The following is a 15874-nucleotide window of genomic DNA, read 5'->3' as shown; positions in this document are numbered from 1 at the left end:
TCAACATCATTAGCTCTCAGGGAAACACAAATTAAATCTACAATAAGATACTCCTTCACATCTATCAGAATGGTTAAAATAAAAAATAGGCCGGGTGTGCTGGCTGACACCTGTAATCCTAACATTTTTGAAGGCCGAGGTGGGTGGATCATCTGAGGTCAGGAGTTTGAGACCAGCCTGGCCATCATGGCAAAACCCCGTCTTTACTAGAAATACAAAAAAAAATTAGCCAGGTGTGGTGATGGGTGCCCATAGTCCCAGCTACTCAGGAGGCTGAGGCAGGAGAATGGCTTGAGCCTGGGGCAGGGCCAAGGTTGCAGTGAGCTGAGAAAGCGCCACTGAACACCAGCCTGGGCGATAGAGCGAGACTCCGTCGAAAAAAAAAAAAAGAAAGAAAAAAAAGCCAATTCCGAAAGATTATGAACTATATGATTCTATTTACATATATGAAGTTTATTAGAAATGGAGACCCAATAAGTAGTTTCCAAGGGATAAGGATAGGAGACTGGTGAGAAGAAACTGGGTACAGCTATAAAAAAAAATAGGAGGGATCCATGCTGTAACAGTTCAGCATCTTTACAGTAGTGGTAGATATACAAACCTATATATATGTGATAAAACTGCACACAACTGAATATACACACACACACATGCAAATGAGTACAGGTACAACTATGGAAATCTGAGTAAGATTGGTAGATTACATCAATATCAGTCCTAATTATGATATTGTACTACAGTTTTGCTAAATGTTATCACTACGGGAGACCAGGTAAAGCTACATTGTTTCTTCAACTGATGTAAATCTACAATTATCACAATTAAAATTCTAACTAGCAAATAGATCAATAAAAAAACATTTTCAACTTTAGCCATTTCAAAATGACAATGTTACCTTCTTTCTTCTTTGAAACAGGACCACTCTTTTTTCCACACCACTTCTTATAATACAGCTTCCATTACATACATTGTGAAAAACTATTAAATTTAAGCTTATGTATGAAAGAAGCCTTAAACAGAAGAGTAGAGATTATGAGACTTCATTTACATGAAGCCCTAGAACAGGCAAATCGAATGGACGATGGGGAAAAAAAAACAACAACAAAAGGAAACAACACAAAACAGGTTGCCTGTGGAGGTGGTAAGGCAGTGGTTGATGGGATGGAGCAAGAAAAAACTAGCTAGGTGATGGCAATGTTCCATATTATGATAGGAGTCCCAGGGACACAAGGATGTGCATGTCTCAAAACTCAAGGAATGCACTGGCTGGGGCAGTGGCTTACGCCCGTAATCCCAGCACTTTGGGAGGCCAAGGCAGGTGGATCACCTGAGGGCAGGGATTCGAGACCAGCCTGGCCAACATCGTGAAACCCCATCTCTACTAAAAATACAAAAAATTTGCCGGGCGTGGTGATGGGTGCCTGTAATCCCAGCTACTCAGGAGACTGAGGCAGGAGAATCGGTTGAACCCGGGAGGCAGAAGTTGCAGTGAGCTGAGATCGCACCATTGTACTCCAGCCTGGGCAATGAGAGCAAAACTCCATCTCAAAAAACAAACAAACACACACACACACACACACAAATACACCAATAAGATATTTGTACTTCATTGTATGTAAATCTCATATTTTAAAAACTAAACAAAATTTTAATTCAGCTTAAATTACTGACTTTGTATCTGGTACATTCTTTCACTTGAAGATGCTATGCCGTAACATACAATGCTTTGGCTGTATCCAAAGTCACCAAACTAAATCATTTGGGGGAAAAAAAATCTCTTATGGGTTCTTCTCAGGGAAAGGAAATTCAACAGAGTAACCATGAAGCAAATTCATATAAAAAGTATCATTAAATCAAACTAAATTAAATTAAAACAGATGTAATTAGGGCTCTCTGAAAGTAATTTTGGCTAATACTTTGTTTACATGCAATATAGATGTAGCAACTACTGACCTCAGGCACTTTTAGCTGCTGTTACATTAATTATTACATGTGCTTTTTATATTCCAGCTCAAAATATCCTTTATAGTCTGACTAACTAAGGTCTTTCTGCCAAGGTTACTTCAAATGAGTCTCAGGTCCCACAGAAGAAGGAAAAAAATCCTATGAAATCCACATACTGATATAGATGTAACATTTTTCTTTTCTTAACCATGATTTTATTCTACTTAGGATATGCATTTATTTTGGTAAAATTAAAAGAGAGATGATGGGCTGTGCTTAATTACAATTATACCCAGTAGGCCCAACCTTTTCCACTTAATAGGCTTACACTGCAGAGACACGTTTGCTTAATTGGCCAGACAAGTCAAGACGCTGATGAAAATTATTTCTTGACCCCACCAACGATTCATAGAGAAGATAACATCAATGTTACAAATTTCTAGGGCCTACTGTTCATTTTGATCCTAAACTGCTCATGCCAGGCTCTATCTCTGTTTTTGTTTTAAAGTATTCTCAGATTGGTGGCTACAGCCCTCCCCATCAATAGTCACATCCTTCCCTTCGTGAAATGAAGTTATTTTCTCCTAGTTTGCTTCTAGGTGTTACTACCAGTTTGAATCTTCACCCTTATTCATTCCTTCTCCTGATACTTCAGTACCACAAGCCATCTTCCATAAAATCCAGCACTCCTTGTTGCTACACAACAGGCCAAAGAATGACTTTATTCATGAATAAGTTCCAAACTCTTCTTGTATAAACATTGGTTTAAAAAACAAAAACTGGCCGGGCACAGTGGCTCACACCTGTAATCTCAGCACTTTGGGAGGCCAAGGCAGGCAGATCACGAAGTTAGGAGTTTGAGACCAGCCTGGCCAATATGGTGAAACCCCGTCTCTACTAAAAATACAAAAATCAGCCAGGCATGGTGGCACGTGCCTATAATCCCAGCTACTCGGGAGGCTGGGGCAGGAGAATCGCTTGAACCCAGGAGGCAGAGGTTGCAGTGAGCTGAGATCGCACCATTGCACTCCAGCCTGGGCGACAAGAGTGAAATTCCATCTCAAAAAAAACAAAAACAAAAAACCCTGTATAAATCTTGAAGCAATTTGAGCCATTCCTTCCCAACACAAGGTTTATATATGATAAGAACTGGAGTATTCAAATAACACTGTGTCATTGCCACAAACTAGGAGGAGAAACAAAATAATCTTTTTTTCCCTCCTTCTTTCTCTCTCTCCCCCTCCTCTTTACAAACACCTCTAAATGCCCTTGACTGTAACTATATTTTTGAAAAGCATATGCCCATTCGCAGGAGGTAAAAGAGTACATTACACCATGAATGTTTATTTTTAAAACTCAGCATTTTTTCAGGGCTGAAAATCTATTCAGAAATCCCTTCCTCCTTAGGCTACCGAGCTTTATTCAGCAAGGGGGCCAACAACTGCTGATATTTCAAGAAATCTAATCTCTTAATGACTGGTGTCAGAGAAAGGAGAAGGCCTGTGAAAGAGTCATCCTGAAAGACGCTTAATCTCAGGTACATGTGAACCCATCAACGCAGGCACAGTGTCGGGACTGCCACCAGCACCGCCCCAACTTTCCGGGATCTGTCTGTCCCGGGTGTTCTGTCCCAGAAGATGAACTGTCCCTTCCACCACACACTCAAATTTTACACTCCCGAATCCTCCATCACAATAAAGATCCTCCGTTTCCAAGGATAAAACCACAGCTTCTGGGTGCTCCAAACACAGCAAGTCAGTCCAGTGTCTGCTGATGATGAAGGTGAAAATGAAGAGCTGCTGAGTGAGGAGGAGGAGCTCGAGGTGGATAGGGCCACAAGCTGAGGACTACAAGAAGGTTTGAGTATGGGGCTAGATTTTGTCAATGATTACAAATGTGCAACACTAAATGGGGGAAGGAGGGCAACCTGGACAGAGAGAAGACTGTGCAAAGTAAAAACTGAAAACTAATACATTGTGTGCAAGAGAGCGCAAACCAAGTCACTTGGCTTTAGCAGAGATTTTCAAGAACAATGGCGGTGGCCAAGAGTATAATAAAATAGAGGGGGAGACAAGGTTTCGGGAGATGTTCATTTATCCATTAACCCATTAATTATGTCTTGAGCATCAACTCTACACATGCTACAGTTCTAAGATGCTACAGAAAAAAAAAAAAAAGAGAAAAAAACAGAATCTTCTTTTTCAAAGGGAATCTAGCACTCAGATAAATAACTGATTCAAGGCCGGGTGTGGTGGCTCACACCTGTAATCCCAGCACTTTGGGAGGTTGAGGCGGGTGGGTCACTTGAGGTCAGGAGTTCCAGACCCACCTGGCCAACATGGAGAAACCTCGTCTCTACTAAAAATACAAAAATTGGCCAGGCATGATGGCGGGTGCTTGTAATCCCAGTTACTCAGAAGGCTTAGGCGGGAGAATCACTTGAACCCAGGAGGTGAAGGCTGCAGTGAGCCGAGATAGCGCCGTTGTACTCCAGCCTGGGTGACAGAGCAAGACTCTGTCTCAAAAAAAAAAAAAAAAAAAGAACTGATTCAAGAAAGATTCTGAACATAAATTATATCATCGTAACTTCTTCTGAAAAACCACAATAGAGCTTTTCAATTCTTTAAGTTAGAAAATCTGATCGAATTAGGTGGATTGTGGAAATCTCCCTCCCCACTGAAGCTCTTTATCTCATTACTGGCAAGTTAAGGTATTGCATGAGAAAGATGTGAATGGAAAGATCAAGACCAGCTTGGTAGAAAAGAAATATTTTTTTTGCTCTTTTCTGTGTGTTTATGAACAATTACTTTCCTTAAAAATTAAGTATAACAGCCAGGCATGGTGGCTCATGCCTGTAATCCCAGCACTTTGGGAGGCCGAGACAAGTGAATCACCTGAGGTCAGCAGTTGGAGACCAGCCTGCCCAACATGGTGAAACTCCGTCTCTAGGAAAAATACAAAAATTAGCCGGGCACCTGTAGTCCCAGCTACTCAGGAGGCTGAGGCAGGGGAATCACTTGAACCAGGGAGGCCAAGGTTGCAGTGAGCCGAGAACACGCCATTGCACTCCAGCCTGGGTGACAAGAGCTGAACTCTGTTGCGCGCTCACACACACACACACACAAACACACAAAATTAAGTACAGCTCAACAGCTCAGCTCAGACACAAGTGCACTGCTAGAGGGTTGCCCTTCAGCATCAGGAAGCCGGGACAGATTGAGCATTGTTCTCTGCCTTGCTGGAGTATGGAGACCCAACCAAAACCATGCCAACACGAGTCCATCATTAAGTCCGACCTAGCGAAAAGTCTTAAGGAAAGAAAAGGTTCGAGGACAGGAGAGAGAATGAGCAGGGAAGGGGGTGAGGTTTTCCTGCTGGAAAACAAGCACAAATAGCCCTCTGGGGTGTTGTTGTTGGTTTTTTGGTTTTTTTTGTTTTTTTTTAAGACAGAGTCTTGCTCTGTCACCCAGGCTGGAGTGCAGTGGCGCAATCTCAGCTCGCGCCCAGCCACAATGGATTATTTTTCTTCCAGAAATGTCCTCTGCTTTTGGCAAGTAAATCAGTTAGATAGGATATAAGAAGGATGAAGGTGATTGAAATCAAAGAAGTGAGTGTACTGCCCACCCCTGTCTAGTTGGTAGCAGTGCGAAAGCCAATGAGGTAACACCCCACACAGTGCAGATGCCCAATGTGTCCCTGTCCCTCACTCTCACTCGTTCAACAGGGCTATTCACGTAGAAAGCAGGACTTACAGCCAGGCACAGTGTCTCACACCTGTAATCCCAGCACTTTGGGAGGCCAAGGCGGTGGATCACGAGGTCAGGAGTTCGAGACCAGCCTGGCCAACATGGTGAAACTTGTCTCTACTAAAGATACAAAAAAAATTAGCCGGGCGTGGTGGCGGGCACCTGTAATCCCAGCTACTTAGGAGGCTGCAGTGAGCCGAGATCACGCCACTGCACTCCAGCCTGGGTGACAGGACAAGAATCCGTCTCAAAAAAATAAAAATAAAAAAAAAATAAAACCAGGACTTATGCCTGGACCTATCGTTTGGCTTGAGGTTTAAGGGAAAAGATCACATAGCACCATCATCTCATTTCCCAAGGGAAGTCACTGAAGTCAGAGAGGTTAAAACGACTTGCCCAAGACAGACGGTGGCAAGGCCAAATTTTGTATAGGGAATGGTCTCTGAGGTCTTCCTCCAGTGGGACAGGCCAGCTCTAAGATCCACAAGTTCAGTCAGGTGGGACTTACCCAGATGGCATTCAGACTAGAGAATTTACAATTGCCCTATGCAGCATTCCCATTGTACAGACGAGGCAACGAAGGTATAGAAAGGTTAAGTGATTCACAAGGACAAGGGCTGAACTTTGGAAGTCTGACTTTAGAGTGTGAACTTGGGTCACAGTGTTTTCATCATAGATTCTCTAAGCTCTATTTCTACACGAGAATCAGTAGTGATAAAGGAAGCTCCTTGTTGGTCTTAAAAGGTCTCCTGCTCATTTTACATTGTCATTTCAAATACATACTATTACACCTACACACACACACACACACACACACACACACACACACACACACACTGTATACTATATCATGTTTATTTGCCACAATCTACAGAACAGAGGCAGAGCGACTCTCCAAAACTCACTCCCCAAATGAGCTACTTTTGTTAGGTTTCAGCGGATGGTTGGCTATGCTATTCATCTAGTTAGTAATTCAGTGTTCCTACAATTCCCTTTTAGGTATAAAGTACTGCAGATTCTACCTAGAATATCTTCATTCAGCCCCAGACATTCACTGATTATCCACTAACAAAGAATACTTTGGAAATAACTGATATATTCAAGAGTAACAAGTGATGGTCACTGTTACAGAATTTTGAACTTACAAAGCATGACACAAAATGAAAGACATCACAAATAGGCAATAATTTCAGATATTTATTGACATGCACCCTGGAAAGGATTTAGGGATAGAGTAGGAGATGGAGGGAAATACCAAGACAGAACAGGAAGAAAATAAGAAATGCAAATATAGGCAAGAAACAAATATATACATATTATATGATATCCCACCATATGTTATCAATTGAGAAAGCATAAAAACTCTGGAGACTGTTTTCCCCCTAAACTTTGAAAACTGGGAAAACAGGAAAAAGGGGAGAGATGTCCATCCAGCATAAGATTCTAATTTCTAATATGTGTGCTTTTAGAATTAAAACAAAACAAAAGGCCTGGCGCAGTGGCTCACACCTGTAATCCCAGCACTTTGGGAGGCCAAGGCGGGTGGATCACAAGGTCAGGAGTTCAAGACCAGCCTGGCCAAAATGGTGAAACCTCGTCTCTACTAAATATACAAAAATTAGCCAGGCGTGGTGGCGGGTGCCTGTAATCCCAGCTACTCGGGAGGCTGAGGCAGGAGAATCGCTTGAACCCGGGAGGTGGAGGTTGCAGTGAGCCGATATCGTGCCACTGCACTCCAGCCTGGGTTACAGAGTAAGACTCCGTTTTAAAAAAAAAAAAAAAAAAGTGTGGGGGGGAGGATTGTCTGAGCCAGGCGGTTGAGGCTGCAGTGAGCTGTGATGGTGCCACTGCACTCCAGCCTGGGTGACAGAGTGAGACTCTGTCTCAAAAACAAACAAACAAACAAAATGTAGGGGCAGCAAGGGAAAGTTAACTCAAATAGTTTTCATTTCATTTCCATTATGTAGCACATAAAAAGGTGGATCCAGGGCTAAAATGCATCAGTACCTAAAGGATCTACTCAATTCACCAACCTGGGTGGTGCCATTTCTAGTTCAGAGGTTCTCCCAATCGAGATATGGAAGAAACATGTCCCTGTGTTCTATGTGTCAAGCACAGTTTCATCATTTCAGACTGCAAATGTTTGCGCCAACAACTGAGCATCACTGCTGAAAAGTGCTTTCTAGGCAGCACCTTTTTTGGTAAGAAAAATCTCAGCAGTTCATAAGTGACTTTAATTTGCCATACTATATTTCAAAGACATATCTGAACAATTAAAAACACTGTATTGCAAATTGAAATTTCTCATGCCTAGTTGCAAATTTTATTGCCACAAATGGGGTCCCTAAGAAGCACTGTTAACTTTATTGGCGACTTGTTGCTCCCTGATTGTGAGTCATCCTCGATAAAGTAATTCAGGGATCATCTCCTCAGTGGTGGAAAAAGGAACACAGGCAGCAAGAACACTGTGGGGTGAGGGCAAAATCCCAGAGGGAAAAAAATCCAAAAACATAATGTGAGCAGGGTAAAAGGGCATGTCTTTTAAGTCAAAGAAAAAGAATCACTGAGCAGTGCAGTAAGAGATTTATTTTTTATTTATGTATTTACTTATTTATTTTTTGAGACAGGGTCTCTCTGTCGCCCAGGCTGGAGTGCAATAGTGTGAGCATGGCTCGCTGCAGCCTTAACCTCCCGGACTAAAGCAATGTTCCCACCTCAACCTCCTGAGTAGGTGGAACTAGAGGCACGTGCCACTAGGCTCAACTAATTTTAATTTTTTTTTTTTCTTTTTTTTGAGATGGAGTTTCACTGTTGTTGCCCAGGCTGGAGTGCAATGGCATGATCTCAGCTCACTGCAACCTCTGCCTCCTGGGTTCAAGCAATTCTCCTGCCTCAGCCTCCCAAGTAGCTAGGATGACAGGCATGCACCACCGTGCCGTGCTAATTTTGTATTTTTAGTAGAGACGGGGTTTCTCCATGTTGGTCAGGCTGGTCTTGAACTCCCGACCTCAGGGTCATCTGCCCGCCTTGGCCTCCCAAAGTGCTGACTGGGATTACAGGCGTGAGCCACTGTGCCCGGCCATTTTAAAAGTTTTAATAGAGACAAAGTCTCACTATGTTGCCCAGGCTGGTCCAGAACTCCTGGGCTCAAGCCATCCTCCCACCTCAGCCTCCCAAAGTGCTGAAACTACAGGTGTGAGCCACTGCACCCAGCAAAATAATTATTTAAAAAGGAGAAGATGAAGGAGCCTACCACAGTAGGCAAGAAATGCCCTATTCTCTTAGTAGAGCTCTCTGGGAGGAAACCTACAGCTCCCAGGCTGGCCCCAATGGAGTGAAGTATATATAAAATTGAAAGCCTTGCAAATATGAACAGACCTGAGACAAGAATAACTTTTTGAAGTTTTGTAATTCCTATATTAATATGAACCATGTCACAAAAATAGGTAGAACAGAGAGGAAGACATTCTCATCCTTATTAAAGTATTTTAATAAAGGTTAAATGTTCTAATTATAAAAGATTTGTTTGCTCATTGTGGGAAATTGAGGAAAGAGAATGTAAAAAGAAAATTTTAAATGCTCATAATCTGGCACGGCAGCCCACGCCTGTAGTCCCAGCACTTTGGGAGGCCGAGGCGGGTGGATCACTTGAGGTCAGGAGTTTGAGACCAGCCTAGCCAATATGGTGAAATCCCGTCTCTACTAAAAATACAAAAATTAGCCGGGTGTGGTGATGGGCACCTGCAATCCCAGCTACTCAGGAGGCTGAGGCAGGAGAATCACTCAAACCCAGGAGGCAGAGGTTGCAGTGAGCTGAGATCACACCACTGCACTCCAGCCTGGGTGACAGAGCAAGATTCCGTCCCCCCAAAAATTAAAAATAAAAATAACTGTTGATAATCCATATTCAACTACTATAAACTCTCTGGCATGTTTCCTTCTGAACACTCGACAGTGTACTTTTGCATAGATAATATTGCACATGGAGTCTTGTATTTTCCTTTTACATTTTCCAATGTAAATTAAATTTAAATGTAAATGTAAAACACTGCCTAAACAGTCGTAATGTTGAATATTATTTTCTCATGCACTTTCATGTATATAATTATTTCTCCATTAGATGATAGGAATGTTGCCTCCCCCCATTTAAAAATCTTTTTGTATACAGATTTCATGTGTCAAGGATAAAAGAACAGAAATAAGTATATCTTTTGTGGTACACAAGATGTGCATTCCTAAAAAAAGAAATGTGAAATATAAAAATGGGACCCAATCATTTCAGTAAGTTTTATTACTAATATTAATAATGTTTATGGATTTAACATTAACTTTGGCCCTTTAAATTCTGTGTTTTATATTCTCACGGATCCCCGACTGCATTATGCCTTTAACAGTGCTCTTTAGAGAGAATGATTTTTCTTTCTAAAACACATCTAAGTATGCTTTGTTGAGTAGTTTCACTGTAAAAGCAAATACAAGTGGGAGGATAAAAAGAAAAACAATTTCAAAGGAAGGAAGGAGAGAAGGAAGAGAAAAGAAAGGTGGAAGAAATTTTGTTAACCATATTCTAAGGCCTATACCACCATTAGTAAACTGTAGATACATTTTAATTCACTTCTCATACTTCTCCTAGAAAGACATATCCTCCCAAGTGGAACAAGAAATCAAGTTCAAATTTAATAGAGTGCAGAGGGGAAGGCTGACAGTGGGTGCAAGAGTTCACGAAAAAAGCTGGAGAGAGGATGGAGGGCCAAGCATCCAGTTTATGAGAGAGGAAAGGGGCTGCAGGACCACGCTCCTTTTGTAACATCCCCCTGCGTTTCTGGTCCTCAACTCCAAGTCTGTGGGGTGTGACCAGCCCCAGAGCTGGCAGAGCTGAGATAGACCCTCCCTCCTGGTTTAGCTCTGCTGTGCACACTCTCCCAAGACCTATGGGGTCAGGCCATGCCGGCAGCTCAGCAGCCACAAGGTCATGGCTGGGTTTGGCATGAAATGCTTACACTCTGAGCGAAAATAGGCCTCTGAAGAAGGATGAAGCAACAGCCAAGAAAGAACCACTTTGCAAACAGACTTCCGAGGAGAATTAGCCTCTTGAAATCCTCTGTGCAAAAGTTCACACCATAAAACAGCTGCTGCTTAATGTCTCCGGCTTCTAATGAGCCCCGAGCTCCTGGTTTGCACAGAACTTCTGGCCAATGGTGTCCAAGGTCCTTTGCTCTTCCCCACGCCGTTCAATCCCATAAGTGCTCTTGGTCAAAAACTAGGTCATAAACTTATCCACTGAGAAGCGTTTACTGTCGTTTCAAATGGTGTATTCTGTTCAAGAGGTTATGATAATAAAAGAAGAGCAGCAAACAGGCTTTCAAAGTTGGGGCATGTGGTTGCCAGGTTAAAAAACTGGCTCCTTACCTTATCTTAGTCCAGCTCTTTTAGATTCAAACTACTGGACTCCGGCCCTTTTCTGGACTGATACAAATCATTTCTAGAATGACTAGATCAAATTTTATTTACTCTGTTTCCAGCTTTGAACTAACAGTTCCATGCCAAAAAAAAGAAGTTGCTGTTTCAGAAAGTATTGGCAAGCTTCTCCCACTGCCAAAGTTTACAGCATGGTTATATCCTGCCCCAGCAAGAAGGATGGGGCGGGCTGGGGGTAAGGGAGGGGGAGAAATGGAGGAGGGCAGCTGTTTGTTCAATAAACTGCAGCAGAAAACCGCCCACATCCCACACTGTTTCTTCCACACCCCCAGCAGAGAAGCAGGAGGTGGCAGCATGAGAAGTCATTCCTCCAAGGAGAATCGTGCTGGCTGGCTGGATTTCCGCACTCCCACGTAACTGACCACGGTCCTTTCTGATTCACCCATGGAGCACGAGGACAGAAGCCAAAGGGTTTGTCTCTGCTTCCTGGGATGTTGATTCCTGCTCTGATGGAGCCCAAGAGATTTGCGCCTCCTCCCCATCCACCCTCACCCTCACGTCCATCTACCCCATCTTCCTTCCCCAGTGTTTCTAAGCTCTAAGGCACACAGGGCTACGTTACCAAAGTACTAAACTAAAAGGTGTATATTTTGCATCCCACACCTTCCAAGAATATGCTGAAACTCCTCTCCATAAAAAAACACAGCTGTGGTCAACAGTCCCTGGGCTCCCCAAAACAGCATGTCCTCCAAACTCAGCAACCAGACCTCTGCTTTCTCTTCTGAGTGGGAAGAAAGGAAAGGAATATGAGAAGGCAGGGTAGAGGAGCTGTAGCCCACCCCTACTCAGCCGGCTGGAAAGCTCCAATTTGTTAACCTAGAAAACCCTGGGGCATTGCAATCAAAGAGTGGCTCCACCCAAGCAAGTACCTCTGATTATTTTTTTCCCTACTAGTGGGCAAGAAGAGAAAAGGGAAAATAAGGACAAATGTGTTCAAAACAGAAATACTGCATAACACTAACTTGGCTTTGGGCAAGGACCAGATTATAGGCCCAACACCTCCATTTCTGTCCAAGTGGAAAGAGAAACTACAGGGTGCAACCTTAATCCAGCTGCATGAACTCTGTTGCCCAGAGACTCTGCCAGCCCAAGAAGATCAACATAACCCCAAATTGCACCTCAGTCCCCAGCTGGCCTTTTTTTTTTTTTTCTTGAGATGGAGTTTCACTCTTGTTGCCCAGGCTGGTGTGCAATGGCATGATCTTGGCTTACTGCAACCTCCACCTCCCAGACTCCCAGATTTAAGCTATTCTCCAGCCTCAGCCTCCCAAATAGCTGGGATTACAGGCATGCACCACCATGCCCAGATAATTTTGTATTTTTAGTAGAGATGGGGTTTCACCATGTTGGTCAGGCTGGTCTTGAACTCCTGACCTCAGATGATCCACCTGCCTCGGCCTCCCAACGTGCTGGGATTACAGGTGTGAACCAGGCACCTGGCCTAGTTCTTCAGGGTTTTTAAAGTTCTTTTTGGTAAACTGATTCTTTGTAATATACTGGTCTTAATTATAATTACCGTGGAATGATCATTTAGCTTCAAAACTCAATGTGAGGTGGTTCTGTGTTAGAGTAGTATCTGCATGTGCATTAATTTTTCTGCCAAAAAGCCTCTCAACCCTTTCTCAAATGACTAAACTGTGACCAAAGAATGGGAACTGATATTGATGTCACAGTTCAGTTAATTGTTAAAAATAAATAAATCCAGGTTTTAGGTAGCATTCATCTAAGACCAATGTATAACATGTTGTCCTTTGCTGACTCTAAACTGGAAATATAAGCTGGCACAAGATGGGCACTAATCGAAGTCCTTACATATCTCTAAACACAGGTTCAATATGACCTAACTCACATTAATTGCCTTGAAGCCTCATCTGAATTCCACGATTTAAATTTAAAAAAAAAAAAAAAAAGTTGAATTGTTTTGAAAGGCGTAGAATGCCAAAAGTTGTTTACAGTTTTCACCAGGTAAAAAGATATAACTGGCTGGGCGTGGTGGCTCACGCCTGTAATCCCACCACTTTGGGAGGCTGAGGCAGGTGGAGCACCTGAGGTCAGGAGTTCAAGACCAGCCTGTCCAATATGACGAAACCCCATCTCTACTAAAAATACAAAAATTAGCTGGATGTGGTGGCATGCTCCTATCATCCCAGCTACTCAGGAGGCTGAAACAGGAGGATCACTTGAACCCAGGAGGCGGAGGTTGCAGTGAGCCGAGATCACGCCACTGCACTCCAGGTGCCACTCCTGAGCAACAAGAGTGAAACTCTATCTAAAAGAAAGTTGTTTTAAAAAGGCCGGGCACAGTGGCTCACACCTGTAATCCCAGCACTCTGGGAGGCCAAGGCGGGCGGATCACCAAAGGTCAAGAGTTCGCCACCAGCCTGACCAACATGGAGAAACCCCGTCTCTACTAAAAAACACAAAATTAGCCGGGCATGATGGTGCATGCCTGTAATCCCAGCTACTCGGGAGGCTGAGGCAGGAGAATCGCTTGAATCCAGGAGGCAGAGGTTGTGGTGAGCTTAGAACGTGCCATTACACTCCAGCCTGGGCAACAAGAGCAAAACTCCGTCTAAAAAAATTATATATATATGAAATTAGCATAACTATCGTTGGTATAAAAATCGTACTTTTTTTTTTTTCAGACTGAGTTTCACTCTTATTGCCCTGGCTGGAGTGCAATGGCACAATCTCAGCTCACCGCAACCTCCGCCTCCCGAGTTATAGCAATTCTCCTGCCTCAGCCTCCCAAGTAGCTGGGATTACAGGTATGCGCCACCACGCCAGGCTAATTTTGTATTTTTAGTAGAGACGGGGTTTCTCCATGTTGGTCAGGCTGGTCTCGAACTCCCGACCTCGGGTGATCCGCCCGTCTCGGCCTCCCAAAGATTGCTGGGATTTACAGGCGTGAGCCACCGCGCCTGGCCAAAAATTGTACTTTTTTTTGGCGGGAGACAGAGTCTCCCTCTGTCTCCCAGGCTAGAGGGCAGTAGTGCGATCTCAGGTCACTGCAAGCTCCGCCTCCTGGGTTCAAACCCGCCTCTGCCTCCCAAAGTGTTGGAATTACAGGCATGAGCCACCATGTCCAGCCAAAAATTGTACTTCTAAAACACATCTAGTCTCAAATAGGTGTCACATATCCTTGTTACAGTGTAGGTCCCACTGTTCTTTTTTGTGTACGACTCCCATGCACAACCCTGTTTCTCTTGAAATTACGAGAAAAGAAGGTAAGATCCCATTAAACCAATTCCTAATTCTGAATCAGGGAAATCTAAGTTGGAAATCTGATTTTCTTCCTTCTGACTTTTCCTTCCCCATTTCCAGGGCTATTTAAGCATAAAAGGAGGGTAGGGCAGGCAAGAATCAGAGTTGCAAACGCCCATTGATATGGACTTTAATTTCCCAATCTAAGGCCTAGGCAGTGGGATTTAATAGCTGAAGTAAAGGCTTGTCTGCCAAATGGTCCATTCCAGGAAGAAAACCAATTAATGTATTTTTAGGTTTGATGCTAGAACTTAACAAAGTTGTGGGAAACAGGAAATGTATCGACATTAATTGCGTTGTAGGCCCATCTGAATTCTTCCAGATTCCTTTCTTCCCCTCCCTGCCCTTGGCTTGCTCGGTGTTCTTTCACCTCCATCGTTACTGTGTAAGCAATTACTGGCAACTAGGCAAGAATGTCTATGAGCCTAATTTGAACTCTGCTGTCTTTCAGCAAAGAAACCAGAATCTAAAACTCTTACAGCTCAGTGAGCCCCCAGAACCACCAGGAAAAATGAACTTCCAAAGGGGGAAAAATACCCATAGATTCAAAAAGTGATGAGTATACGGTGTGTTTCCAGGTCTAGCTCCACATGGCCTTTATATGCCAAGTACCACGGGATTAATGCGTGGAATGCTCAACATTGCTTATGCATAGGATTAGATTTATAAATATAAATGAGTAATACTTTCAGCTTATCTTTTCTAAAAATTACTGACATAGCTGTAACAGCCTTAGCCACCAATCAGAAACCTCCTGTTACAGTGAATATTCTTGCTAGTTTAAAATAGTAGCTCACTCTGCCTATCTGACAACAAAACCATTTACAACATCTATAATATCTACATAATCAAACTGCCACAATCATGTAATTCACCAACTGAGCAATACCACATATCCTACCAGCATGCGGAGAACCTTTTAAGTATCTGGAAGGACCTAATGAAATGTACATCCTAACCCCAGAAAAGATGTAACTTCTTCTATGAACAATGTTCCACTCAAAATACTTTGGGAGGGGCTGGGCACAGTGGCTCAAGCCTGTAATCCCAGCACTTTGGGAGGCCGAGGAGGGTGGATCACCTGAGGTTAGGAGTTGGAGACCAGGCTGGCCAACACGGTGAAACTCCGTCTTTACTAAAAATACAGAAACATTAGCCAGGCGTGGTGGCATGTGCCTGTAATCCCAGCTACTTGGGAGGCTGAGGCAGGAGAATCACTTGAACCTGGGAAGTGGAGGTTGCAGTGAGCCGAGGTTGTACCACTGCACTCCAGCCTAGATGACAAGAGTGAAACTCTGTCTCAAACAAACAAACAAACAAACCAACAAAAAAACTTTGGAAGGGAAAAATAAAATGAAACACAAGTTTTGGAGATACAAAGTTAAATGTGATCATTCAAGGTCCACCCGGCACATGTTCCTTGTATATGCCGTGCTTTTGGT

Source organism: Nomascus leucogenys, chromosome 8, assembly GCF_006542625.1.
Source record: "Nomascus leucogenys isolate Asia chromosome 8, Asia_NLE_v1, whole genome shotgun sequence".
In the NCBI taxonomy this organism is placed as follows: domain Eukaryota; kingdom Metazoa; phylum Chordata; class Mammalia; order Primates; family Hylobatidae; genus Nomascus; species Nomascus leucogenys.
This window is presented reverse-complemented; position numbering follows the sequence as displayed.